The sequence below is a fragment of the Mustela putorius genome, unplaced genomic scaffold, assembly GCF_011764305.1.
Source record: "Mustela putorius furo isolate JIRA1106 unplaced genomic scaffold, ASM1176430v1.1 tig00000813_pilon_pilon_pilon, whole genome shotgun sequence".
In the NCBI taxonomy this organism is placed as follows: domain Eukaryota; kingdom Metazoa; phylum Chordata; class Mammalia; order Carnivora; family Mustelidae; genus Mustela; species Mustela putorius.
This window is the reverse complement of record NW_025421485.1, coordinates 5379148-5406977: the sequence shown is the minus strand read 5'-3', so window position 1 is coordinate 5406977 and position 27830 is coordinate 5379148. Positions and strand designations below refer to the sequence as shown.

Genomic DNA, 27830 nt, shown 5'->3' with positions numbered 1-27830 from the left:
ATAAATAAAATCTTTAAAAAAAAAAAAAAAAAAGACGATGACTTTGGCCCGTCCCAGGAAAGCGCATCTCACAGTGAGGAGGAGGGTGGCCGAATGAGGCTGGGAGCCCGGGGGCCGGAGAGGAGGGGCTTGGGAACGCCAGTGGCAGAAGGAGGGGACAGTATGTCTCTGCCTCTGCCCCAGGGAAATGGCCATGACGTTTCTCAGAGCCAGGAACAGAGTGTGTTTCCTGGATTCCTGGCCTCTGCGACCTCCCCGTGGAGCGCGCCCACCACAGAAACCGGGAGACTCACTTGTGGAGTTCAGACGTCCCAGACCTCGACACGTGTCGTTGTCACTTTTGACCCTGAAGCCTTTCTCTTCCTGCGTCTAGTGGAGCCTCTTCCCTCCCCATCTGTGAACAAGACCCGCATTCAGCTCTGGAGCCAGAGCAGGGTGCTGGGGCCCCCGGGGCGCATGGAGCTGCTCCAGGAAGGGCCGGAGCAGCGAGTGGCCACCACAGGCCTTCGGACCCCATGTAGGCCCCTGGGCCTTCCCCGCCGCCCCCTGGGCCAGCGCCCCACAGGGCCTACTTGGCCACCTTCCACCTCACAACTGGGGCACATAGTTTATTCAGCTGGCCACTGTCCAGAAGATACTTTCCTGAATTCAGGGAATTAAAAAAAAAAAAAAAAAAAGACCTGAGAACAACTGCTTTGCTTTGATGACGGGTTCTCACTTTGACACTGACACAGACCGTAGTAGTCCCAGGGGGACGTCTTCTTTTTCTGAATACTTTCATCTCATGAACGGTTGTGTGAGGTTTCCACTGGAAAATGCAGGAAACTGGCCAAATACGTTCCATTTTAACAAAATAATGATGTAAAACTGTAAACATTGTAAATCACGAAATTCAAGGCCTAATGTGTCTGGTGGTGAGAAAGAAAATATTAACCACTTTTAAGAGAAATATCTATATTATTAAAATAGAAATGGCTTTCATCTTTGATCAAAAGAAATGATTTGGGCTTGCATGGGGGGGAGCTCTCGCTGTTGGGGGGACTTGGGGCTGTTGGAAGGCCCCACGCACCGTCCTCTGGCTCGGAGGTACAATCTCTCAGCGATGGAACATCTGACCAAAGGCTGTCTTGCCAAGTAATAAAAGTTGATGGAAACACCCGTTTGCCTGTGACGGCAGCAGGCCTGTGGGTCTGGGGACAGTGCCAAGGGGCCTCGCATCTGTGCCCGAGAAGGTCTCATGTCTTGCCGGCGACGCCAGGGAGGCTGCAGGAGTTGGTGGGAACTGTGTGTGACAAGTTGAGACCTCTTCTGGCTTTGGCAAAAGCTAACGTCGCACCCACGTGCCCCTTTGTTCGGACACCCTCCCAGCTGCTCCAGGGGGACCTGCCACCTGGATCCAGAATGCACGCCAGCCAGAGCCTTCTTCCAAGGCCGGCCTGCGCCCCCGCAGGGGTCCTGCCTTCCGGTCAGCCTCTGGCTCCCCCGGCCCCATCTTGGATTCACAGCCATCCCCGGCAAATCGGCTTCCTCATCTGTCAGACAGGGATGTTCTTGGGCTCTCTTGGCCTCACCACAATGACTTTGTGCCTTCTCCCAGGTGAGAAGAGAGGAAACCAGTCCCATCAGGCTGGTGAGAGCAGGTGTTCTCAGGACCTCCTCCAGGTGGGGCTGGGGTTCTCCCTCCACCCCACCCCCCTACAGCTGCAGGGGCAGCTCTGTGCCCCAGGGGGTGGCAGGACAGCAGAGATCTAGGAATCCTGGAATTGCCTGATCCCAGATTGTCGGGGCTGCTATGCCTGGAAGAGCCTCCAGGGGTCAGTTTCTAGAGAGGGAAACTGAGGCCCAAGGGGTAAAGTGGCTGCTGGCTCGGGATCAGAACTGAGGGCTCCAGCTCGCAGCCCCGCATGCTGCGTCCATCACATCTGCCCAGGAGGGGAGCAGGCCTCTATCCAGGGAGCAAGGCGGGCGGTGGCTCTCACAGCCCCAGTGCCGGGAAGGAAGAGTCAGATAAGGTCTAAAGCTTAGACTCAATCCTTCCTACCCTGAGTGAGGCTGGGGTCCAGGAAGAGGGGTGTCCCCCAGGGACCTGTTAGAAATGCAGACTCTCTGGCCCTGCCCCAACTCCCCAGAACCCCAATTCACACATCCACATCTCCAGGCAGCTCGTGTGCAGAATCAGGGACGTGTTAGAGGCCCCAAGGGAGCCCGTCCGGGAGGAGCACTGAGCACTGAGCACTGAGGAGCCCCAGTCCTGGAGCAGAGAGGGCCATTCGACATGGGAAGCATTTCAGGCTCTAGGAGAACCCCGCAGGCAAGCCCTCCCCAGAGACCGAGAGAGGAGCAGCTGGGAGAGCACCTGCACGCGCACCTGAAGGCAGCACCTGTGCCCGCACCTGGGGGCCGCACCTGTGCCTGCCTTCGCACCTGTGTCTGCGCGGCTGACCACCCCTTGCCAGCAAGCTTGAAGCTGGATCTTTGAAAGAACCAGGAGTAACTGCATGTTGGAGGGGCTCGGCTCCAGCCAGAGCCTGGGCAGGGCAGGGCTGGGGGGCGGGGGTGCAACCCCAGTCTTGTGGGGGTGGGGCAAAGGAGCAGCATCCGGCTGGCTGGGACAGGAGCCTGCAGGGCTGCTCTGGAGGCCTCAGCCACAATACTCCCGCTCGATGCTGGCCATCAGCTCCTCTTCCGAGTAGTCGTAGGAGATGGCACAGATGCCCGACTGCCTCTCAGGCCTCCTGCAGCTGCTGTCCGGGGCTCTGGGGGCCAGAAACACAGACAGCGGCGTCAGGAGACAAGATGTTACCTTCAAACTCATCATCTCTCCGATGGCCTACCCATTCGGGGACGTCTGATCCGTGCTAAAACCAAAACCCGAAAACCTTTGCCCTTCTTATTCTTTTACAGGACAGGCCTCTGCTTATTTCTCTTGCTTCATTGCCTATGACCTTGTCTGCCAAGACCTTACGTACCCTGCCTGGAAGCCAGCCCCTGGGGCGTTTCGGGGTCAGGGCCCGAGTTCAAATCCCAGCTCTGCCACTTACTAGGGCTGTGACCTTGGACAAGGCGTTTGTATCTCTGAGCATGGGTTGGTTTTTTCCTCCCCCTCTAAGTGGAGACATATTTCTAAGTCCATTCTGAAGCATGAATAAGATAACACACAGCACGCGACACCCAGTCCTACACATGGCCTAGCCCTGAGCAAATGTGTGCTGCCTTTCGAGACACCCGTTGCCTGATTTACTCACGGGCCGGCACCCTTGTTGTAGGGGCAGGGGCGGGGGGTGGTGAACAGAGCTGCTCAGGACAAAACTGGGCATGGCAAAAGTGACCAGAGCCACACCCCTGTTCCTGTTGCCCGGGCTCCAGAAAGTGGTTCCCACCAGCCTGTACCTGGTGGCCCATCCCCTCTCTGACTTTCTGGACATCACAGGAACTTTTGGGTGGTGTACCCTGTACCCCAAACTTCCCTTTCTCTCAGGCTGCTCCCTGCTAGTGTTGCCTGGCACTGGCCTTGGCCTTCCCGGAACCTCTCACAGGAGGGAGGGCGTGGGCACGGTTCAGGCTGCATCTGGAGGAGAGCTGAGCTCTGCAGCCAGAGCTGCCTGTCGCCAGCCTGCTCTGTCGTGCTAGAGAAGGAGCCCGCACGGCTCCGCCGGTCAGACAGCTGGGGCCACTTCCTTCTGTGAACTCAGGGAGCCGGGCTGGGAGATTCTTGGACAAGTGGGGACAGGAGCCTCCAGAGCCACCGAGCTCCCCACCCCATGCGCCCTCAGCTTCTGTTACCCAATCCTGAGACCTCAGGTCAGGCCAGCCCTGTCCTCAAATCCTGCCCAACCGGCTCAGCCCTGCCTCTTCCATGTCCTTCTGCAGATGTCATCAAGGATGATCGGGACTGGGGGGTCAAGGCCCACATGGCCCAGGGCCACATCAAATGTTCTTCCAACAAGCGTTTGGGAGACACCTGACCATGTGCCTGGAACGGTGAGGGAACAGACATGAGTCAGGTGTCCGCGCTGCCTTCGAGAGGCAGAGTGAGGCCGGAAGCCAGACGGCCATGTGCGCCTCCTGCCTTACAGGTCACGAGTGTGGAGGCTGGGGGCCCGCCGACAAGGGGACACCCCAGCTTGCCAAGGATGGGGGTGGGAGGCGAGCGTTTGGGGAGAGATACTTTAACAGGGCTTTGAAGGATTTTTTTCTTCAGCATTTTATTACAAAGACTTCTAAGCATCCAGAAAGTTTGAAATTGTAGATTCAACAATGAAGTAAATACACTTTTTTTTTTTTTTTTGGCTGTATTTACTTTATCACACATCTCCTCCGTCTGATTTCTGGAGGTATTTCAAAGTAAACTGCAGGCGTTAGGACATTTCTCCCAGAAATGCTGCTCTGCCGGGTTCTGACCGCAGAGCAGGGACTGGGGGAGGAGGCCAGGAGGGAAGAGGGGCCGCTGCCTCTGAGAGCTGTGTGGGGGCCCCGGAGCGCCCGCAGGCAGAGAGGGGGACGGGGAACCACGGCAGATGTGGGGTGGGATCCAGGGGCTCTCCTTAGAGGCCACAGAGCCCAAGTTTGGGGACCAGAGGAAGCGCACTCCAGTCTGAGCCTGGGGAGGGCCAGCCTCCCTTGGAGCTTGCCTCCATGGCCCTCCCCTCCTCCCAGGCAGCAGGGGGACAGAGCCGGCTGAGCCTCCCATGAAAGCAGGGGAGGGAGGGAGGGAGGAGTGGACCCCGGTGAGGGTGGTGGCCTCCTGGAGTGTGCAGGGAGCGAAGGGGCCCCCTCGGTTAAGAGGCAGAAGAAAGAGCTGATTGATTCCAGGTAGAATTTAACCCTTCTAAACTCCTCAGGTTGACGAAAGCTGGAAAAGTCACACTAATTCTCTTTAAAATCAGTGGAAACATTCAGCCAGCGCTGAGCTGGAGCCCACAGGCAGGCGTGTCCCCAGGTCCCCAGCACGGAGCCACAGGCACGGGCCTCTGGGTCAGCCCAGCAGCGCCGCCGGGGCCCCTGGCGCAGCTACTGCAGAGGGACCCCGTGTCCCCCCTTGTGTCCGAGACCACCCCCAGATGCCGGGTGCCAAGCCCATCCCCGGTCCATACAAGGAGGGGAGGCGGGTCGGAAGGAGGACCAGGGCTCTCCACCGAGCTGACCAGGGCTCTGGGCCCGGACCACTGGTGCCGGAGGGTGTAAGTGTTCCCACTTCCCGGGGTCCCAGCCTGCTCGCACTCGAGAGCCGTGGCCAGTGGCTGCAGCTCAACATTTGGTGCCCTCTCTACCTGGGGGAGCTCCCGGCTCTCCATGACCTCAGGGCCCTGTGCTAACTGCCACCTGCCAGCATCCAGCGTCCTCAGCTGGAGATGCTGCCCAGGTGCTCCCTCCTCTTGCCTCCTCTGCGACCCCCCACACGGCCTTCCAACCAGCTGAACCATCACCAGCTCCTCTGAGAACCCTGAGGCCTCTCCCGTCCCCTCTCTGAGCTCCCAGGAGCCCACTGCCTGCGCTTGTGAACAGGGGTTTTAAAAGCATTTTCCTGATAAAATTGAAACAGAATTAAAGGGGTCCCATCTGCAATCCCTCTGGGCTGTAAACCCCAGAAGGATCGTCGGCAGGTGCCCCCAGCACACAGTTTCTGCGTGAATGAGGGAGATCGGGAAGGCCCTCGATGATCTGGGTCAGAGCCTCTCTCTGGGGGAAGGTCACGGCGGCCGTGAGACTGGAGGGCTTCTGCATGTTTCCATGGAAGGGACCTTCCCTGGCCGGGACCGTTCCTGGACGGCGGGAGCTGCATCGGGCAGTGAGCTGGGACCTGGGACTTGGGGGCCACACAAGAAGCTGTGGCCTCTGGCGGAGGGAATGCGCTTGCCCCAGCCTTGCACTCACCTGGACACTCCAGCGCTCTCCGGGGGCTCATCAGCGCTCTGCTTCGAGGACACCTTGAGAAGGACAAAAGGAAGAAGCATCAAAAGTTTGTCAGGGGTGCGGCCCACCTGGGTCCTGGGTTTCTGCCGGCAGCGGACGGCCACCGCGGTCCTCGAAAAACCACAGCCGGAAAGGCTCCCTCTGGCTTCCTGGGTCCGTCTGCTTCCTTCACAGGTGGGAAAGGTGACTTGATAAAGTTCACAGAAGCAGCTCCCTGTGACCGACCACACCCCGCGCTCTCTCACCTCCAGGCCTTCCCCTCGCCTCCACCAAGCTCTCTCTGTCCCTAGGAAAGGGTGTGGAGACGAGCACACATCCGTCTGTGGGCTTTTCCAGCGGTTGGGGCAGAGCCCTGGGCCCGCACCAGCCTGTCCCGGGGACCACAGCTTTACGATGAACTTGACATCTGGTAAAGCAGGTCCTCCCACCCCACTTTTTTTTTTTTTTTTAAGAATCTTGAATACTCTCTGTTCTTTGCCTTCCTGCATATTCGAATTGGCCTATTCCATGGGAAACAAAAATCTTGGGGATTTTGTTGGGGTGATATAAAGCCACAGATCATTTGGGGGGGAATTGATATCTTTATAATAATTGGCCTTGTGATTTATGAACTGGGACTGTTTCCCCTTCATTCAGGCCTTTAATGTCCTTTTTTTTTTAACGTCTTTATTTATTTATTTGGGAGAGAGACAGAGAGACAGTGAAGCGGGGGTAGGGGCAGAGGGAGAGGGAGACGCAGACTCCCTGCTGAGCAGGGAGCCTGACCTGGGGCTGGATCCCAGGACCCTGAGATCATGACCTGAGCTGAAGGTAGATGGTTAACTGACTGAGCTGCCCAGGTGTCCCGGATGTCTCTTTTTAGACCAGTTCCTAGATACTTGTATTTGCAATGCTATTACCACTGTCATCTTTTTAAAATTTTTATTTTTAAAAATTTTTTTTTAAAGATTTTATTTCTTTATTTGACAGACAGAGATCACAAGTAGGCAGAGAGGCAGGCAGAGAGAGAGAGGGAAGCAGACTCCCTGCTGAGCAGAGCCCAGGGCGGGGCTCCATCCCAGGACACTGAGATCATGACCTGAGCCAAAGGCAGAGACTTAACCCACTGAGCGATCCAGGCGCCCCTTTATTTTATTTTTTTTAACGATTTTATTTACTTATTTGAGAGGGAGTGGCGGAGAGAGAAGCAGACTCCCCATTGAGCAGGGATCCCAATGCAGGGCTCGATCCCAGGACCCCAGGATCATAACCTGAGCCAAAGGCAGACGCACAATTGATGGAGCCACCTAGACACCACAACATAAACTTTTTAAATAAAATTTTATATCTCTTGTTGTTATAGAAATATGACTGAAATATATATATTTGGGGGGTTGGTGAATTTACTAACTCTTGTATTAGCCCTAATAATTTATTTATAGATTCTTTTTGTATTATTTTTGTTCTCATTCACATTCTCTAACAGCCATTTGATTTCCCCCTAGGCTTTCTGTACTCCTGGTGTTACATGAAAAGAAATGATAACTGACTTCTTTGTCTTGCTCCCTTAGAAAGGGAAAGTTTCTATTGTTTCACAACTTAATGTCTGCTGTGGGTTTTTTCTCAAGCATCCTGGATCAGAGCCTCGTCTGGGTGCCATGGGCTGGTCATTTCTCCAGCTCCGTCTTCCAATGTGCTGATCTCTACATCTTTGTCTGGTCTCCTGCTAACCCACACCATTGGGATCTTTGACTTTATTTATTGTAGTATTCCTTTCTACAAGTTCGGTTTGGTTCTTTTTCAAATACATCATGTCACTTTCTCTAGGCCCTTGTGCTTTGCAGGTATTTTCTTTAAACATAATAAACATAAATCAACTATTACCTGTTCCTGGTAATCCAAATAACTGAAGTGGTCACTGATCTATTTTGGAGGGGCGAGGGGCAGGAGCAGAGGGAGAAAGAGACCCTCAAGCAGATTCCCCACTGATCATGAAGCCTAACCCAGGGCTCAATCCCAGGACCCTGAGATCATGACCTGAGCTGAAATTGAAAGTTGGACACTTAACCAATTGAGCCACCCAAGTACCCCTTCATTCATCTGTTTTTGTTAACTATTTTTTCTTCTGGTTTTTACTGGGTTCCTTCCATAGTTGGTTATTTCCTGTTGTGTGCTGCTCATTGTCCTTGGAAACGTCTTTGTGAGTATTCCTCGGGGCCTAAGAGGAAGATGACGTTTTTCCAGGTGTCTCGGTGGCATTTCTAGCCTGGGGCCACTTGAAATTAAATCTATGCATTCAGGCCTGGTAGAGGGACCTTCCTTATTCTGCAGACAATGGGGAGTTTTAAAGGCTTTGGTTTTTTTTTCCTTTTCTTAGCGGAATAATTGCTTTCCGTCATTCCATGATCCTACACAGCCAATAGAGAGAACTGCACTTTTCCCCCATTGGAAGCTGCTTATATCCCCTCCGATTTCTGTTTTAAAGCCCTTCTCCATCCTCCGACTCAGAGATGTAATCACATGGGTCAATCACTCACCAGCCCTTCACCCAGCACCCCAGCACGCCCAGAGCTCCATCAGCGGCCACGCAGACATGCGCTCTGCGCTTGAGGTGCCAGAAATGTCACCAGAAAAGTAAGTCTTAAACACACCAAACAGTTGGCTGGATGTGTAAGAGCACAGTGCTGGGTGCTGGGAGGTGGATGTTGCTATAAAATGTGTGACTGGGGAAGGTGGGCACTACAGTAGTCAGAAGCACGAGTTTCGAAAGAGAGATAGCCCAAAGCCTGGCCTACCAGCACTGTGGTTCGGCGTGGATGTCTTGACCTTTCTAAGCAGTGGTTTCCTCGTGTGCAAAGCAAGTTTACTGGGAGATACTTTAAAGTCATCCCAAAGTGCCTGGCACTTAGTAAGTTCTCAGTAAACACTGGCTGTTACTGTTTCTATTGTCATCGGACAGATGCTATAGACCATGCTGTCCTCTAGTTATTAACCCATTAGATTAGTTAGTCCTCCCCAGCAAGAGTACCACTTCTCCCAAGCTTACAGCTCTCCAAGCTGAGCACAGGACAAACACGGGGTATTTTCTGAATTAAGCTGAATGTCAAGTTGCTGGGTTGTTATAATCTTGAGTTTAAATTCTGTATAGCAGTTGGCATAGTAGAGTAAAAATGGCATAATAGAGAAAAGGGTTCAAATCCCAGTTGTGGGTGCCTGGGTGGCTCAGTTGGTTAAGCAGCTGCCTTCGGCTCGGGTCATGATCCCAGCGTCCTGGGATCGAGTCCCGCATTAGGCTCCTTGCTTGGCAGGGAGCCTGCTTCTCCCTCTGCCTCTGCCTGCCATTCTGTCTGCCTGTGCTCTCTCTCTCTCTCTCTCTCTGACAAATCAATAAAATCTTAAAAACAACAAAACAAAAAAACAAATCCCAGTTGTGTCATTTAATAATGATATGCCTTTGGATGGATTGTGAGGCTCTCTGAGCCTCAGTTTACCCATTTGCATAATGGTATCTTGGCTCCTCAGGACTGCTGTGAGATGAGAGATTATCCATCCGGCTCATCCTTAGAGTAACAGCAATCCTACAGATGACCAAGAAACACCACTTGAAGTATGTGAACCAATATCCAGTCTAGGGTAACCTCTGATGAAGCCCCACAGGCAGATGACCAGAGTGCGTGATGAGGTTGGTCCAGGGGACTTGGTCTTGGTCTTTGAGGCATAACCAGAGGTTCCTATACAATACACTCTTCCCTGAGAAAAGCTCTGATGTGTTTCTTGGGGAATGTTAGTGATGGGAAGTGGAAGAAAACACACACTGGGTGTGTCCTGTCGATGCCAGCCCCGTGGGGATGGGCAGGGGAGGGCCAGCCAGCCTCAATGTGCTTCCGGTAAAGGTTGTTCTTGCCTGCCCAACACGCCAAGTGGAGGCTGGCCCCAGAGCAATGGTGCACAGCCCAGTCCCAGCAGTACCGCCAAGAGCTGACCGTGACCGCTGGTGGCTGGCGACCTTGCCATGGGGAACTTACTATCATGGCACATTTCTTTGAACACTCATTCTTGCCTTTGGGGAATATAAAGATGAAGAGGAGATGACTTCTAAGTCAGCAAGGAATTCACAGTCGGAAGAGGGACAGAGAGTAGGGATGGAATGAAGAAAGAAGACAGGAAGTAACACACACACACACACACACACACTTACCCCCGCTGCCTCTTGAAGCCACCCATCCCATCTCAGAGCAGCTCAGACTATCTGAATGTTCTTTTTTTTGTTGTTCTGTTTTGTTTTAAGTAGGCTCCACACTGGGCATGGAGCCCAATGCAGGGCTTGAACTCATGAGTCTGAGACTGACACCCAAGCAGAGATCAAGATTTGGGCGCTTAATCAAGTGAGCCACCCAGGTGCCCATGAATGTTCTTTTTAATTAAAAACAAAATTCCATGATAAAATGCACATAGCCTAAAATTCACCATCTTAACCATTCTGAAGTGTATATTCCAGTATTTTTTTTTTAATTTTATTCATTTATTTGACAGACAGAGATCGCAGGTAGCCAGAGAGGAGGGCAGAGAGAGAGGCAGAAGCAGGCTCCCTGCTGAGCAGAAAGTCTGATGCGGAGCTCGATTCCAGGACCCTGGGATCATGACCTGAGCTGAAGGCAGAGGCTTTAACCCACTGAGCCACCCAGGCACCACAAAGACTTTATGTATATTCCAGGATTAAGTACATTCATATTGTTGTGCAACCAATCTCGAGAGCTCTTTCCATCTTGCAAAACAGAGACTTTGTCCCCACTAAACAGCTCCCCGTCCTGTGCATCCCCACCCCAAGCCCCCTCCTACTGGCTCTATGAGTCTGACCACCTTGTCTAAGTGCAGACCTAGAGCATTTGTGCTCTCGCATCTGGCTGATCTCAGCTGACGCGTCTTTGGGGTTCATCCACGTTGGAGCAGGTATCAGAATGTCCTTCCCTTTTAAGGCTGGTTAATATCCTGCTGCATGTGTGTACTACATTCTGCTTCTCCATCCGGCTGTTGGGTCACTTGTACATTTTGGCTGCTGCGAATACCACTCTTGTGAACAGGGCTAGACAGAGATCTCTTTGGGACCCTGCTTTCAACTCTCTCGGGTGCCCGTGAAAGTCTTTGCTTACATGGCCACCAACCTGCCTCCCGACGGCTTTCGGTCACTGGGCCTGCCTGCATTCCCAGGAGCTCCAGAGAAGAGAAGCAGTAGTTTGCCAGCCAGCCCCAGCGTTTTCAACGTCATGCTATCTGCACCCTTGCGCCTCTCGTCAGTTTCAGCCGGAAGCCGCTTCCATCGTCACCTGCTTTGGCCAGCCCCCTCATCACCAGACTCTGTGAACGTTGTCACAAATACAGTTTCTCCCAGCGGGAGAGTCAGACCTTTGCAGGATCAGCCTGTCTCCACTGCCTCGCTGCTTTCCCTGCCACCAACGGCGACACACTGCTGGCCTCACGGGGCAGCTAGGACTGGGCACACCGTCACCAGCGGGGACTGCACACCCTGCAGCGGGGTTCGGAAGGGACGTGGTGCTCTTGCTTTCATAATCTCCCTGATGGCTCAGGCTTGTTCCATTTGCTCCATCTTTACTGAAGGTTCTTCCTATGCGCGAGGTCTGAGTGTGCGGTCCTTTCCTTATCAATGCATTTCAGCCTTTCGCTTGACTTTGTCAGATGTGGACTATGTTAGCCAGCTCACTGAGGCAGCAAAGGGAGGTTGGATGAAAAGCAAAGACACAGCAGCCCCTGCTGGCGGCTCCAAGCCTAGCGTGGACACATGTTTCAGCCACCAGCCAGCTGGCAGCTGGCCACCTCTGGGCCAGACAGACACTGGGAGCCCCGGGGGGCCATGGCGCCTGGGCTGAGGCCGGTGGCCGTGGGAACTGGGCTGAACTCAGGTAGCGCGTGAGTGTGTGTGGGTGGGCGGGGGGTATGTGTGTCATCATTCGCGATCCTGTGCAGGCTTGGAGGAACACACCAGCGCTGGGGAGGGAGTGAATCAGAGGGTCTCTTAGTCTCCTCACACTCCTACACTAGGCGCTTTGGAAAAAGCAAATTATCAGTGGTTAATTTTTAGGAAATGTACTGTATCTTTTACTTACCAAAATGTCTCTGCTCTGTTTCTTCTATTTAGAGAAGAAGTTTTAACTCTTTTAACTCTTCATGTTCACACACACACGCGCGTGCGCGCGCGTACCAGTGATGTGCAGAATTGCCACAGATGAGTGAGGAATCCAGCCTGGTAGCCTCCCACGGTAAAGCACCCCGGCCGCCAGCACCTCTGTGGCCCTCCCTGCTTCCCTTGGCCATGCTCCTGCCTCCCGGCAACCACTGTCCCTGTGGATTTGTGGCTCCATCTGGAAGCCACGACCAGTGTGGAATCACAAAGCATGCGCCCTTTTCCTGACTTCTGTCCCTCGGTGTAGGATTCTGAGATCCATCCACATTGTGTGTAGAGACATTTCACTGTGCCCAGTGTGGGGCTCGAACTCATGACCCCAGGATCAAGAGTCGCGTGCTCCACCCACGGATCCCACCAGGCATCCCAGTAGTTTTCTCCCTTTTATGGCCGGGTAATAATATTCCACAGCCCGGGAAGATGTCCCCTTCTTCATTATCGAAGAATTATCCTTCTCGGAAGCCCAGGTTGGTCCGGTTGGTCGAGGGTTTTCTGGCTCCTTGTCTCACGATGGACACTTGAACACATAGTGTGGAGAGAACAGCGCGAGGGCAGCCCTGGCGCCTGGCCTCCCCACCTCCGCCAGGTCCCCTGTTGTGCCTTGGGTTGCTGGGGGGGGAGGCGGGGGGGGGGGGGGGGGTCCAGCCCTCCCGCCGCCAGGGGGCGCGCCTGTCCCGACACGCCCCACTCCAAGGAGGTTCTGCGTGAATCGACGGACAACCAGACTTTTCCCGAAGGAGGCTCTGACTCTGAGACCATCGGTCAGTCGGGGAGCCCCACCTCCCTTCACAAGCCCACGCCTTCACGAAAGTATTTCCAAAGGGAATGAAGGCCTGGAGAAGCGAAACGGGATTGGAGGGAAAGGACAATCAGTTGCATGTATAGTGTTTTCTCACCTTATAAAGCACAACCACATTCATTTTCACACCATTATAGACACTGGGGCACTGGGGACTCAGCTGGACTCACGGATGGGCTGCAGGCGGACCGTTGCCCACCCTGGGGGCGGCCCCGATCTGGGGGCGCGGGCCCTTGCATGGGGAGGGAGATGACCTGGCGTGGCTCCCAGGGGGCCTGCCCGGCCCTGGGGCAGCTCTCCCTGCTGAGCCCCAAAGACCCCCGATTCAAATGAGATGGGGACCTCATGGCCTTGACTCCCTTCGGGGCTAGTGCTTGATTCTCCAACTGGAAAGAGACCACCAGGTTCCTGGACACTGGATGTTGGGAGGAAGAGGCCAGTGGTCTCCTTCCTTGCTGGTATCGGGCTCCTGGCCCTGAAGGAGGTAAGAACCTTGGGTCTCCCCAGACTCTTGCTGGCCCCTCACCAGGCACCCCTTGTCCCAGCCCCTGAGGGAGTGAGAGCTTCTGGGCCCAGAAAGTCTTCACCAGCACCGCTGGGTGTCAGGCATGTGACCGCGACCCCCACCCTGCCCTTCGCCTCTCCACCTGCACTCAGTAGCCACTGCTGAGGCTCAGGTCAGGCCAGGCGCTGTGGGGCTGGGCTCTCACCCCGTGCACAGCAGCCACCATCCTGCAGCCAAGGAGGGAGGGAGCCCTCTGAGGTCACCCGCCGACCCACATCTGCAGGCACTGTGCATCTCGCAGTTCACAGCCTCACTGTGTTTACAGGTCCCCTGAGGGGAGGACTCTGCCTTCAGCGTTTGATCTTCTCCAGGCTTAATCTCCTCCCCCAGTCCAAGTGCTTCCCCCCACCACACCCCAGCCCCGCTGTCTGCAGGCTGATGTTCACGAACCACTCTCTGCAGTGGACATGAGTCTCAGACGGCCCCTGGAACTGGTCCGCCTCCCGCCCCGACCCGCCGTGTAAGGCACTGAGCGTGATCATCGGCTCAACTACACAAGCAAGAAGCCCCGGCGTCTTTCTAGAAACTCGCCTTCCTTTGCTTGTCGCACCTGCCACCCGGTCTTCTCCCGCCTTCTCTGCCCTGGTTCAGTGCAGTGCCCGCCTACCCAAGCGTCCCACTCCTGCACTGTCCCCGCTCATTCGCTCCCCGCTGCCACCTCTGACCTTCAGAAAGGGAGGCTGGCCCGGATAAGGCGATGTCTCCGGGAGGGGACCTGGGGAAAAGGTGGCGACGGTGGGAGGGACACTTGCTTTTCTGGACATCTTTCACATCTTCTCGCCTGTGCGTGTCTATTACCTCTTCTGATTTTAAAATCAACATTTAAGTATAATAAACACAGACAACTTCTATGAGCTCCCCACTGTCTACAGGATGAATTTCCACCCCTTAGCCTAGAGGGCTGCGAAATCCAGACTCGAGGCGACCCGCGTGCCTTTTGCACTCCACCCATCATCCCCTCGCTGTCCGGCTAGAAGGGGCTGCACACTGTTTCATCCCTTTGGGTTTTCCACACGCTGCCCTCTCTGGAAGGCTTCATCCCCTTCCTGCTGCTGGTAAACTCAACCGATCCTTCAGAACCAGCTCAGACGTCAGGCCCACCGGGAAGACGCCTGCCTCCGGTGGGATTATTCAACCCCCTGGGTATGTAATACTTATGACACACCTGTGCTGTGGGGCTTCCCTGATGAACAACAAAGGTGCATTTATACGGCCCTCCAGAACACAGCTAGGAGCTTTCTGAGCGTCAGCACTACGTTTGACTCCTCCATGTTTCCTAGATTGCTCAAAAACTGCCTACTCCCCCCGCTCAAATTTGTGTGCTTTAGTATAAATCACATCTGAATGCAGACGGACAGTAACTCTTCAAAACAGTGGCTTTATTTTCTTTGCCAAAAGTCCATCACATCATCCATCACGTTCAAGTCTCTCTGGTGATCTGCTTTCCAGCCACGTAATCATTTGATTGCTGTCTTCCCCTTCACCTCCCACGGTAGCTGTGAACCTGGGCTACGCCGAAGTCCTGGGCTGGTGGGAACACAAGCCTTATCCAGGTCCCCCTCTGCTAGAGCAAAACGGAAACTTCACAAAAATGCTGAAGACGATTCATTCCGCCTAACTAGAACGCATGATCGGCCTAGACCTTCTTGTAAAAAAAAAAAAAAAAAAAAAAAAAAAAGTGCTACCTTTGCAGCAACAATAAAGTTTCCAGAAAATGAGGGGCACCTGGCTGGCTCAGTCAGTAGAGCGTGTGATTCTTGATGCTGGGGTTGTGAGTTCAAGTCCCGAGTTGGATATAGGGATTATTTAAAAATAAGAACTTTAGGGGTGTCTGGGTAGCTCAGTCAGTTAAACACCTGCCTTCAGCTCAGGTCATGATCTCAGGGTCCTGGGATCAAGCCCGCATAGGGCTCCCGCTCAGCAGGGAGCCTGCTTCTCCTTCTCCCACTCCCCCTGCTTGTGTTCCCTCTCTTGCTGTCTCTGTCAAATAAATAAAATCTTCAAAAAAAAAAAAAAAAACCAAACTAAGATCTATAGGGGCACCTGGGTGGCTCAGTTGGTTAAGCGTTGGACTCTTGATTTCACTCGGGTCGTGATCTCAGGGTCCTGGGATCTGGCCACTTCAGGCTCTGCACGCAGGAGGGAGCCTGCTGGAGATTCTCTTCCTCCGCCTCTCCCCACTCACTCGCATGCTCTCTCTGTCTCTCTTTTTTTCCTCTCTCAAACATAAATAAAATATATCTTTAAAAAATAAAAACAAATAAAATCCTAAAAAAAAAAAAAAAAAAAAAAAAACTTCCCCAAAAACAAACTTCCCTAGATCTTGATCAGCCCAGATTTATGAGGCAGGAGGGGGAACTAAGTCTGAAGGACATAATGTGGTAGTAAAGGGGCAGAATTTGTGTTTATTGGGTTGTATCAGAATTTCCTCTCTAAGAGGGCCCTTGAATTTTACTAGTGCATTTAATCTCAAAGACTTTGTATATCCAGCCCGTCTGGGACTGAGGTTTTATGGTTCATTGGGCTTCCTAAAAGAGCCATCCTTGACCATCTACTGCCACTGCACTGGAAAAAGAACCTTCCCGAAAGCATTGACTACACTCTGGTCCCTTGCCCCTCATTCTCCATGAACCCCAGCCCGCCCCGCTTCCCCCACGCTCTTCCCGAGGGCTCTAGGGATCTCCAGGTGGCTGAGGTCAGTGGCCAGCTCCCTGGCCTCACCCTGTTCGTCCCATCGAGCAGCGTTTACAAGAGCTGCTCCCCTCTCCCTTCTTGAAACACTTCCCTCCCTTGGTTTCCAGACATGGCGTCCTCTTGGATTTTCCCCCCGTTACTGGTTGTCCCCTTTAGCATGTGTCCTTATCTTTTCCGCGTCTAAACACAGCAGGGCCAGGTCCTCGGCTCCTCTCACACAAACTCACACACATACACTCTGGCAGCCGTGCTTGCCTGGCACACACGAGGGTGTTAGCTGGCAGCATTGTTACTGGTGTTCTGGTCGACCCTCCACGCGCCGCTGTTCTGCCGGCTCCCACACTCCTAGGTCCAGCCACAACCTCTCCCCTGAGCCCCAAGCACTTACAAAGACCTCTGTGTCCATGGGCCAACGGCCTAACAGTGGCCAAAGGACCATGATGCTCTGCCTAGACACTGGGCACCCATCCTGGGCACCAGCCTGTCTCCCACTACCCTGACCTTGCCCTCTCCACTCCAGCCACACCGCCCAACCCGCTGCTCTCTGGGCAGACCCTCCAGGCCCCCCAGGACCTCTGACTGGCTGACCCCTCAGCCTGGGACAGAAGTTCCCACAGAAGCGGGGCAGTCCTCGCCTCCTCCATGGCTTTCCCCAGTACTGCCCCTTCAGTGACACCATGCCTGCCCACCTATTAAAAAAAGAACAACCTGCACTCACTCTTGTTCTCCCAGCCCCTGCTGCTGTATTGTTCTTTTTTTTTTTTTTAATTTGAGAGAGAGGCACAGGGGGGAGGGGCAGAGGGAGTGGGACAGACAGAATCCCAAGCAGACCCCACACTGAGCGCAGAGTCCGACCTGGGTCTCAGTCTCACGACCCTGAGGTCATGACCTGAGCTGAAATCAAGAGTCAGACGCTTAACGGACTGAGCCACCCAGGTGCCCCTGCTTTTATTGTTCTTTGTACTTTATTTTGTTCCCTGGTGGACTTACTGTGATCGGAATGGTAGCAGAAGTTCTGCCTGTTTGGGTCACTACATACACTCAGCACCTCAAACGGCACATGGCCCGAGCTGAGCGCACGGATCAACCGTGCACGGTACCTCCTCCAGTTACCAGAGCTCTGAGGACCAGAGATACCACTGCACTGTTAGAAAACTAGAACTGGATTAAATGACTTAATACAACCCAAACCTAAACCGTCAGCTCTCCTTAAATAATTTTTCCATCCTAAATAGTTTTCCATTTTAATATCCCCCTAAAATGCTCTTGATTTTAAAGTCCCACTGGCTTTAGAAAAGGCATTCTGTCTTGCACACCTAACATTTCACAGGCACAAAGGTGGAAATGAACCCAGGACAGCAATAGGAGACGGTTTTGCTATTGTATATGGACTTGATGGATATTTTGCATTTATTAAAATCATTAAGAATACTATGCAGCCATATAAAAGCCATTTAAGAGAAGTTTTAGTATAAAAATTCAAAAGGGAATATTATAGTTTCACTGATATCAACACAATGCCGCTGGGACCACATTACTTGTAGATACCCATGTAGATAGGAATATATATATATCATACATAGCGGTATAAATGATTGATTTAAATACTTCTTAAAAGGGGCACCGGGTGGCTCAGTTGGTTAAGTATCTGACTGCTGATGGCAGGTCAGGATCTCAGGGTCATGAGATTGAGCCCCGCATCAGGCTCTGGGTGTGGAGCCTGCTTAGGATTCTCTCTCTCTACTCCTTTCCATCCCCAATCTCTCTCTCTCTCTCTCTCTCTCTCTCTCAAATAAATAAATAAATAAACATAAATACTTCTTAAAACTTAACTTTAAAAATGCCAGTTTCAGACGATGGCAATACTTCATTCTTACCCAGCAACCTTCACGGTATCAGGAAAACAACCAAGAATTAAGAAATGAGACAAACATGAGCACTAGATTAACTTGAATATTTGCCACAAAGCCCATTGGGCAAAGAGATGATTCTCCGGGTCAGGGAAGAACCTCTCTCTGGCCTGACCTCAAAGGGTCCTGCTCTTCCTTTAAACACGGAACCAGCAGGCGTGGGTATGTGACTCCAGCCCCTCCCCCAAGGCCAGCTCAGAGAGGGTCCACTAGGGTGGGGGTTGCTCAGGACAGACAATGGGTTACAATGTGACAAGCATCATAACTGTTAGGGCCATAAGAGTACAAGGTACAGGAGCCTGACTGCCCAGAGTCTGATCTCCACTCCGCCATAACTGTGCAGCTTTGGTTAAGTTGCTTAACCTCTCTGTGCCTGTTTTCTTTCCCATCTGTAAAAATGGACAAGAATAATGTTAAAGATGAAAAGAGTTAATGCATGTCCGAGACCCCAGTGCATGTTAAAATATGAGCTACGACTATTTTTGAACAAAGTCGAGTATAATCCGTAATATTCAGGATGATGGTTCAGAGTTATGCATAATCAGTCTCCAAGAGAGTCTAATCAACAGTGGTTAAAATTTTTAAACATGGGTGCTTAAAGGGATAATTTCACTTGAGTCTGATACTGTCTTATGAAGAATACCTCTCTCTTTCAAAATGCTAGACAGTTTAGCACCTAAGGAAGGTTTTTGTCCTTCCCTCCTCAAGAAATTTAAATTGTGTCATTTACTTACTCAATGAAAAATTTGCTCTGTCCTTGGGAACAGCATCTCAAACATTTCGGAGAAGGCGCGACTTCTATGTACAGGTTGAAATTGGCCCTTGGGGTTTTGAGATGGTCAATATTGATACATCTAAATACCAATTTCTTCCTAGCTCAATGATGTCTTATCGACTCGGAATCTTATAAGATGTGCAAGTGCCAAGAGAATCAGTCCAAGGAGGTCATCTATACAGCAAAAAGCATAAAACTCACAACTGAGCGGAAAGGCAATTGACCTTCTAACTGTGAACTTTACAGTCAAGAAATTAGGAGCCTGGACCTTTTCACTTTGTCTCCCCACATCTGAAAATAATTGGACTCGAGGAGCTTTCCTACAGATCTAATAATATAAGATTCTAGGATTGACTCAAGAAATAATTATGGCACAGAAGGTACATACAATCCACCTCCAGAAGAACCACCCCGGCTGGCCGATTCTCCCTCCCAGGTACCTCCACCTCCCCTCGGCCCTCTAACTGTCCTGCTTCATTCAGGACCTGCTCACCCAGACCACCAAAGCAGCCCCCAGTTGGCTATCTTGGTCCTGGGCTTACTTGGCCCAGCCCATCGTCCCACAGCTGTTCGTGTCCTCTTCCTAAAACACAAAACGCTGCACCCCCCAGCCCTTCAGAGATAGCCATAGCTTTTAGGATGAAGTCCAAATTCCTTAACATGGGGAAACTCTCAAACGACCTGATAGCATGGTTAGGGACCCATCGGCGTCTTCCACCCAGGCCATCCCCATCCACAGCCTGGGCCACACCCCATTGCCTTTACCCACGCATGCAGGGTTCCTTCTGCACAAATACTCTTCCCTGCTGTCTGCCTGGCTAAGGCCACAGATCCTTCCAGATTCAGGTCAAGGGCTGTCCTTCTGGTGTGCCACCCTGACTTCTCCAGGGGATCAGTCCCTCCTCCTGTGGGCTCTGTGCAAGTCTGTCTCAGCACACTGTGTTCTGCTTTTTTTCTCTCTCCCCAAGCTAGACTGGGAATTGCTTTTGGGCAAGGACCATGTGCCATCTGTGTTGGCTTTAGCACCTAGCGGGGTGCTGGGCTCGTAGAAATGACTGGGACAGTGAGTAAGGCAGCCCTGCTCCCTGAGAGTCACTGAGACTCAGCGGATCAGGGGAAAATTCATTCTTTTCCTTTTCCTCTCGTTTTCACTTTGAGAGTTTCCAAGGCGCTTGAAACTTGGACACTAGCTGATTGCTTCCATGTTCTCTGAGAATTTCCCCCAAGTTTCTGAACTGTTTATCCATTTCTAGTGTTATATAACTGAACGGTGACGTAGTCCTGAAGGAATCTTGTGAACGAATTCAGTCCTACTCACTGTGGCTCACTTTGGAAGGGTAGCAGGGGACAGGGGACAGGCAGGAGGATGGGGTGGGGGGGGGGTTGCTGAGACACTCTGCACAGTCTGATTTGAGCCACTTCTCCTCCCCACCCCTCAGGGAGGCCTTTTCAGGATTCTGCTGCTTGTTGGCTCCCCCCAGAAGACACTTCCTTGGGACCTGGCAGTTAAGCCTGTCGGGCTCCAGAAAAGGGGGCGCTGCCTTTGGCGTCCACCTCATGCCCGGGAGCTGAGAGTAAAGATCTTGTTCATTCTGCTCTGCTGGAGAGAAGACCGTTGCCAAACCAGAGCGCTCGTTTTTATTGTTTTTCTAGAACAACAGGACTGTTATTACAAGTGTTCTGGAACAGAGGACCGGGAAGCTAAAAACAGATTCCACAGCATCTTAAAAATAGCCAGTAGCATGTGAATTGCTCGACTAGCAAGGCAAGACTCTTGACGTGTCTGACACATTTGTGAACCACTGTTTGGCTACCGGTCCCCACTATTTCGCAGCCTCCTCTTAAGAGAAAAGCCAGCACCCCTGGCCAGTTCCCATCTCCGCCGGAAGGGCTCTGGGATGCTGTGCTTTGAGGGTAGACACAGTTCTAGAAGGCGATCTCTGGCCAGAAGACAGCCTGGGAGACGCATTTCTGCCAAGGGATGTGTGTCTCCCCCACCCCCTCTCTTCCAGGCTGCTCCCAGCACTGTCACCCCAGACAGTGAGAGCAGCACCCAGAAGGGGCAGACGGGGAGAACATCAGAGGGGGTGCTGGGGAAGGACAGGCCCCGTGATCAGCGGGACATCTCGGAGGCATTCGGAGACACAGAGACGGTGGGTGACACTCAGGGCAGAGGGGGACGGGCGCCGCGCAGGCCGAGGGGCGGGGGAGGGGTGCGCGGAGGCGGGTGGGAGGAAGCGCGCGGCTGGGGGCTGGGGGGGTGCTGGGGGACAGGGCGCGGCCCCAACGGCTCCGCGGGCTCCCACACTCACCGGGCTCCCGGCGCCGGCTGCGGGTGGGGGCCGCGCCGGGCCCCGCGGGGCCAGCTCCCCCGGGCCCCAGGCCGCCGACTCGGCCAGCAGCTGGTCCAGCAGGCGCAGGGTCTCGTCCCCGCCGTCGGGGGGCGCCGCGGGGCCGGGGTCGGGCTCCGCCGCCCCCTCAGCCGCCTCCGCCTTCCCGGCCTCATCCCAGGCGGCCGCCGCCGCCGCCGCCGCCGCCGCCGTCGCCGAGATCAGAGGCCGCGTCCCGCCCTCCGAGGCTGCCCCGCCGGACCCCGCCGGCCGGCTGTCGGGGCTGCGGAGCCGCCGCAGGGCCCGGCCGCTCCGGCTGCTGCCGCTGCCCATGGCGCCCCCGCCGCCCGCCGGGCAGGCCGGTCTCGCCTCCCGAGCGCGGCCCCGGGGCGGGAGCGCGGCGGGGCGGGGACGCGGGAGGGGGCGCGGCCGGGGGCGGGGGTGCCGACCCGGCCGGGGTGAAGGGGGGCGGTGAGGTGCGGGGGACGCGATCCGGGGCTAGGGATGCAAGACCCCGCGAGCCGGGGGTTGGGCTGCGGATCCGGGCCTGGGCGGGGGTGGGGGTGGCGAGGGCGCTAGAGGGAGGGGCGGCGGGGGCACCGGCCGGCGGTGGAGGGGGGTCGGCGCGCTAATGAGATGCGGATCCCGGCCTGAAGGGTGAGGGGCGGAGATGGGGTGGAGCGCGACCCGGGGGCAGGGACGCAGGAAGGGGCGCGACCGGCGTTTGGGGTGCCGACCCGGGCGAGGGCTCCAGAGCAGGGGCCAGGGCCAGAGCTAGGGGTGGCGGGGAGGCGGGGGCGCGGCCCCACCCTGTGGAAGGTGGCGCGGGGAGCGAGATGCGGGTGCGGGGCACTGGGGTGGAGGGTCGGGGGCACTGGGGCGGGGCGTCCCCTCCTCAGTCGTCTGACCAGTCTCCTTCTCCCCGCTTGGGGTGGGGACCCCCTTGCGGGCCCCCCTGCCCGGCTCTGGCTCCGCGACCCCTCGGGTCAGCCAGGTCCCCGCCGCCTGGAACTGAAACCCCCGGGCGCACTGCGCGAGGACGGGGCGAGAGCAGGGAGGCGATGTCACAGCCTTGCCCCCACCGGGCTGGGTGGGCGGTGGGCGACGTCGCCTCTGCGAGCCTCGGACTCCTCGGATGGGTACCAACACCCGAGGTTCGAGGAATTTTGCGCGCGGGGCTTCACGCCTCAGTGGCCCCCGGGCCGGCCGCAGACTGCAGACCCTCTCCCTCCCGCGCCAGGGCAGACCTAAAACGCGACAGGGGGAGGGAAGGGGCAACCCTCCGCGAGGTCTGCGGGTCCAGCCCTTGGGCGAGCGCCGCCGGGGAAAGCCCCGGGCCCTCCTTGCGTCCTCCACCTCTGCCCGCCCCGGCTGAGACCCCGCGGCCCAACGCTGCGCCTCACCCCAAACCCCATCATAAAAAGTAATCGCTGTTAAGAAAGAAAAATTATAAAAAGAACAGAAAAAGCACCCCCCCCGAAAAAAAGCAAACGAAATACCAATAGGTATAAATCATTATTCTAGCTTTGGGTCATGGATAGTAAAAGAAAAACGTTTATTACTGCAAGTGAACCGACTCCCAGATAAGGACAGGCGGCTCCCCAAAGCTGTCTCCCTCAACCCGAGGGATGTTATTGTCGGTCTTGCTTGTATTGTGCTTAGACTCGATTTCTTCCTCTCTTTATTCCCACTGACTTAAAAACCCAACTTTTCCAAACTAAGGAAATGCCAACACCGTGAGTCTCACTCACCCGTCTGGGCTGGGCATTAACCAGAATCCTGAATAAGTTTCAGGAAGAGGTCAGGAGAAATATTGGCCAACCTCTTCCAACCGTGGACTTGAAATGTTACTGTTTTATGGCTCCAGGAGTCGAGATTAAAAACTTTATGTGGCGAAAATGGAATAAACATGGGATTCAAGTCCATTTCCATCGACTGACAAGGAAGCCTCTTTTTTTTTTTTTTGCAAGATTTTATTTATTTGACAGACAAAGATCACAAGTAGGCAGAGAGGCAGGCAGAGAGAGAGGGAGAAGAAGGCTCCCCACTGAGCAGAGAGCCGGATGAGGAGCTGGATCCCAGGACCCACGGATCACTACCCAAGAAGAAGGCAGAGGCCTTAAGCCACTGAGCCACCCAGGTGCCCCCAAGGAAATCTTTCCAACTTCCTTTTTCCTCTCTTTCTCTCTCTCTTTTTGACCTGCAGTCTTAACCATCCAGATGTAGGAGATGGGCCAGACACATCATTTGAAGTCATCTACAGATGTGTCTGATTTGAAAGCTATTAATATACGTTTTCTCTTTAGCAAAACAAATTTTATCTTAAAACTCTTTAAGCCTCAGGAGGAAAACATTCAGAAGGAAAAGGCATTTTTCTTGAACTAAGTTCAACTAAGTTTAATCATTTAAAGGAAAATATGTTTTTCTTCTGCCCAAGTAGAGTCTAGTCATGTGACTCAGTTTAAATATATGCGGAGTTCCCTGTGTTCACTCTCAGGGCAGTTAATGTTTCTGACCACTCTAGATCCCAATCTGGTTTCCCCAGACTTGTCTAGCTCGCTTGGCTTCAGTGACAGTAATGCCAAAGCCTACAGGCTTTCCACTCGAGAACCCATTTAAAGTCAGCTGCATTTGGAGACCTGGCTTCCACTGAACAGGCTAAAAACCCAGATTGATTTTATTACAAGTTTCCCATAATGAACAGACAACCTAAAGTTTTCCCACATGACTAATGTGTCCTAAGATCATCTCAAGAAATAAACAAGAATCTCTCTGTCCCATGGGGTTAGCGAAATCCCACAAATATCGGGACATGGAAAATGGGGACATCTTGGCAGCCACACCTCTCCAGCTAAAGGACTTCCTTATGCAGTGACTGTGGTGGTGGCTGGTGAGGGAGATGGAAGATGAGACCCAGCCTGAGACCTGTCTGCTGCACTTCTGGAAAATAATTTCCTTGCAGTGAGCAAATGAAACTTGGGGAGAGAACTGTCGATGTTGATACTTTCAGCAGGAGATGGGTCCCGAGCGATGTTTTCCTTGGCTATAGGACTAGCCTGGCATCTGGAGCTGAGGCAAGTCCTCTTCTTACCAGAGCCCAAGGACCACCTCCCTCTTAAAGCCCCACTGCAGGGCCCTACTTCAGGGACTCTCCAGATCTACTCTCCCTGCTCCGGACCTCTCTGATCGCCCACCATTCCTAACACACCACTAGCGGTCAGGTAGGAGGGACAGACTGTGTAGGTCCTACTTATTATTATGAATATACAGAAAATCACATTTATATTCAGAGGAAAAATGAGAGCACTTGAAACGGGCAAGTCATCTTTCTATTTTTTAATGTTTAATCAGGAACTTGAGAGAGAGCCACGGTGCTCTCAATGATTGCTGATACAGTCGGACAGCAGTAATCTGTAACTGCTATGGTCTCCCCGCAAAGCGTCCCATGCTTTTGCATGTGGTTTCATGACAGCCCCACCGAGAGAGGTGGAGAGAGAGATAAGAAAGAGTAGACACTACTCATTAAGGATAATTAATGGATTTAAAACTCTCCTGCAGTATTCACTCAGAAAGCAAGGTTAATGATGCAGGCTTTCCATTAGGTGATCAGCTCACGTTGCTGAAGGGGGCTCTCTGGGCTTCTCGTCCAAAATGGCAGGTTTGGCACAATTTACTTCTCTTGTTACTTGAGACCCTCCCCCTCCACTGAAATCAAGATATTAAAAAAGAAAAAAGAGACAAGGAAGGAGTGGTAAAGGGGAGAGAATATTACAGATGAGAGATTTCGGCACATTTCTGGAACATGCAAAGCTGATCGTGGAAGGTTTCCAGGTGAACCAGGAAGAGGAATTACAGCCTGTGGTATGATGTCAGGGGCTGAAGGGGAAGCAAGAGGCAGTCTTCTGCCCGGGAGGCTTGGGGACTCGGCAGCAGGTACGGACGAAGGTCGGAGCGAGAAGCAGGATGGAAGGTCTGCATATGGACAATGCATCAGCCTCCCCGCCACCCAGGTCACGTGTCAGGAGAAAGGACTGGGCTGCCGGTGCGGAGCTCTGGGGCTGTGGAGTCTTTTCCTGATGCCATTTTACTGGGAGTGGGGAGCTCTGGTTGGGGTGGGGTGTTTACTAGTGGGCAGGACGCCGCCCACTCTGGAGTTAGGCTACTTTATGTTCAGGTGCCCACACCTGGCCCACAGGCTACAGTGCTGGCCCAGGTGGCGGGACCGTCCCCTCCCCGGGGGCTGGGGACAGCAGAAGCATCATGACCGTCCAGTACGGTGGCATCTGTCCTTGCCGGCCGCCCTTCTCCTCGCAGGTCCGCTGCGCAGACAGCCGGGGGCTGACTCCCCTTTCCACAAACACAGTTTGGAGTTGGAGATTTGGAAGCCGCTCAAAGCATACATAGGCTCTAGGCTGGGTGAGAGCTCTTTTTCATTCCGAGGAAGTCTTGCAGCAGGAGGGGAAGGGGAGAGGGGGAGAGGGCAGCAGTGAGGGGAGGAGGCAGTGAAGCTGGTGCGAACTTGGCCTTAATACGTTTGGATTATGGAAGTGAACCTTAGCACTACCGCAGGCTAAACAGCGTGCGTCCAACATGAAATGTCCAACTTTAAGCTCAAATAGCCCCACTGTGAATGACAACCCTGCTGTGTGGAAACCGCCCTGTTCTGGTCACTTCTGCACAGAACCAGCGCATGGGCCCGGAGAGCTGGGGAGATGCTTACATCCCTCCTCCTCCTGGGAGACCTGAGAATCCCCCAGTGAACCGATCACCTAAAGGAACAGAGATGTCTCCAGTTAAAGTCCAGGTTAAACATTATGTTTGCTGGCCCTGTCATTCATAGTGTTGTAACTTGTTAAGTGGCACCCAAGACTCAGCCTGCTCGTAGGGACGGATGCCTGTGAACTGTTTGTGCACATCGTCCTGGCCGGAAGGACCACCTGCCCTGTGGGATGAAATCAACCACCACCAGGGAGGTTAGGAAGCACTTCCAGGTCCCTCTACAGACCTGGGCTCCTTAAACAAGCCCCTCAGCAACCTCCTAGGCTAGATGTTACCTCTGTCCATGTCACAGATGGCAAAGCTGAAGTTCAGAGGAGCCGAGGACTCACCCAAGGTCTCGAAGCCTTGAAGCAACAAAGGCGGGACTCGAACCCAAGCCCGCCTGGTCCTTGTGGTCTTTTCCTTATGTTCGCTGTACCAACTGTTGAGAGACCTAGCAGAACAGGCAAACGAGCTCCGGAAAAGGAGCTACTACCCCGCTAGCCAGGGCTGCTGTGTAGGTGGGGTGAGGACTGTACAGATTATTTTCTGATCCAAAGTGCCTGACCAAGGAGCAAGCAGGGGCTGCCATTCAGCCGAGCTCTGTCCACTCAGCTGTCTCCTCTGCATCAGGGCTGAGCCCTCCCCACCTCCGCCTCCCCTCCTCCCCCCCAGGAAAGTGCAGAATGAGCTAGCATGGTGTGAGGACAGGCTGCCCCAGGACAAGCCCCTGGAACATGCAGATTCTTTAGCACAAAACGCAATCCAGAGTCTCAAGAGAAGCTTTTGCCCCTCCCTTAATTACATTGGAGAATCTAAATCAGAGATCTTTCCAGAGTAAGGGTTACTGCCACAGTTCAGTTTTATCAGAGTGACCCGTCTATAGGGCAGGGCAAGCCTTTGTTGACCAAACATGTGCTCTTTTTCATCTTCCTGTGAATTACATCCCTTCCCTTTGAAGTCCAAGACCCCCAGCCCCTTCCCCTTGGTTCAGAATGGCGGAAATACCTGATTTGGGCTGTCTTTGGAATTTCCATGTCTATGTCTGTGTGGATTCCCTGTATGTATGCCTTTTTTTTTTTTTTTTTTGTATGTACGCTCTTAAATCTGATTTTCTCTTGCTAATGTATCTCGTTTCCATTTGAATCTTAGTCCAGCTAGAAGGACCCTTGAAGGGGACAGGAAGTATTGCTTTCTGATACTCACTAGGGTCCCACCAATTCCTCTGACACTATTAACCTTGAAGTCTAAGTTAGCCGAGTGACTAACCTTTTTACCCTCTCTGGCCAGCGAATTTCTCCAAATCCCTGCACACACACATGCACACACAGGATCAAAGCACAAGTTCCTAATCACGGTCTTACAAACGACTCCTGCCACTGATGGGAAGTGAGCCTGGAGGGATATGGTACATCAAGAATGTTGTGTTTGATGGCAAACATTTCCTCCTGGGAAAATGGTAGGTATGCACTTTCCACTTTGGGATTGGGTGGTCCTGGGACATACTCTGGCCAGTGATTCCTGAGCAAAATTGAGTGTGTCCCTTTCGGACTACAACCATCAAGCCTGCTGGGAGATCTCGAATTCTCTTTCCACCACAGTGACTGGCAACGTTCGTGGTGGTATCTGTCACCCAGGGTCCTGGGTCACTGAACAGACCCCCTGGCCAACTTGTGATGGGCATGCAGCCGTAAGTATTTGCTGCTGTAAGCCAGCCCTACGCCCGGGTTGTTGTGGTGTAAAAGAGCCCCACTGCCCTGCATGGTGAAGAAACCACATGTAATTCCGTGAACCATGTGGGGGCTCAGGGGAGTAGTGGAGTCAAGTAGACAGTTTCCAAAGACCACCCTATTCTATCTCATTGGGGTTGTTAAATATAAGTTTAAGAATAGGGTTTGTCCTAAATAT

The 27830-nt window shown here is 53.4% G+C and overlaps 1 long non-coding RNA gene across 1 annotated transcript; it reads right to left on the bottom strand.

The window, feature by feature from the left end:
- Positions 1–937: 937 nt before the first annotated feature.
- On the bottom strand, positions 938–21560 carry CYS1. The gene is made up of 3 exons (XR_001178398.2): positions 21147–21560; positions 5875–5927; positions 938–2756 (listed from the first exon to the last, which is right to left on the bottom strand). It is a non-coding gene; the product is annotated as a cystin 1 (long non-coding RNA).
- Between the last annotated feature and the right edge of the window lie 6270 nt (positions 21561–27830).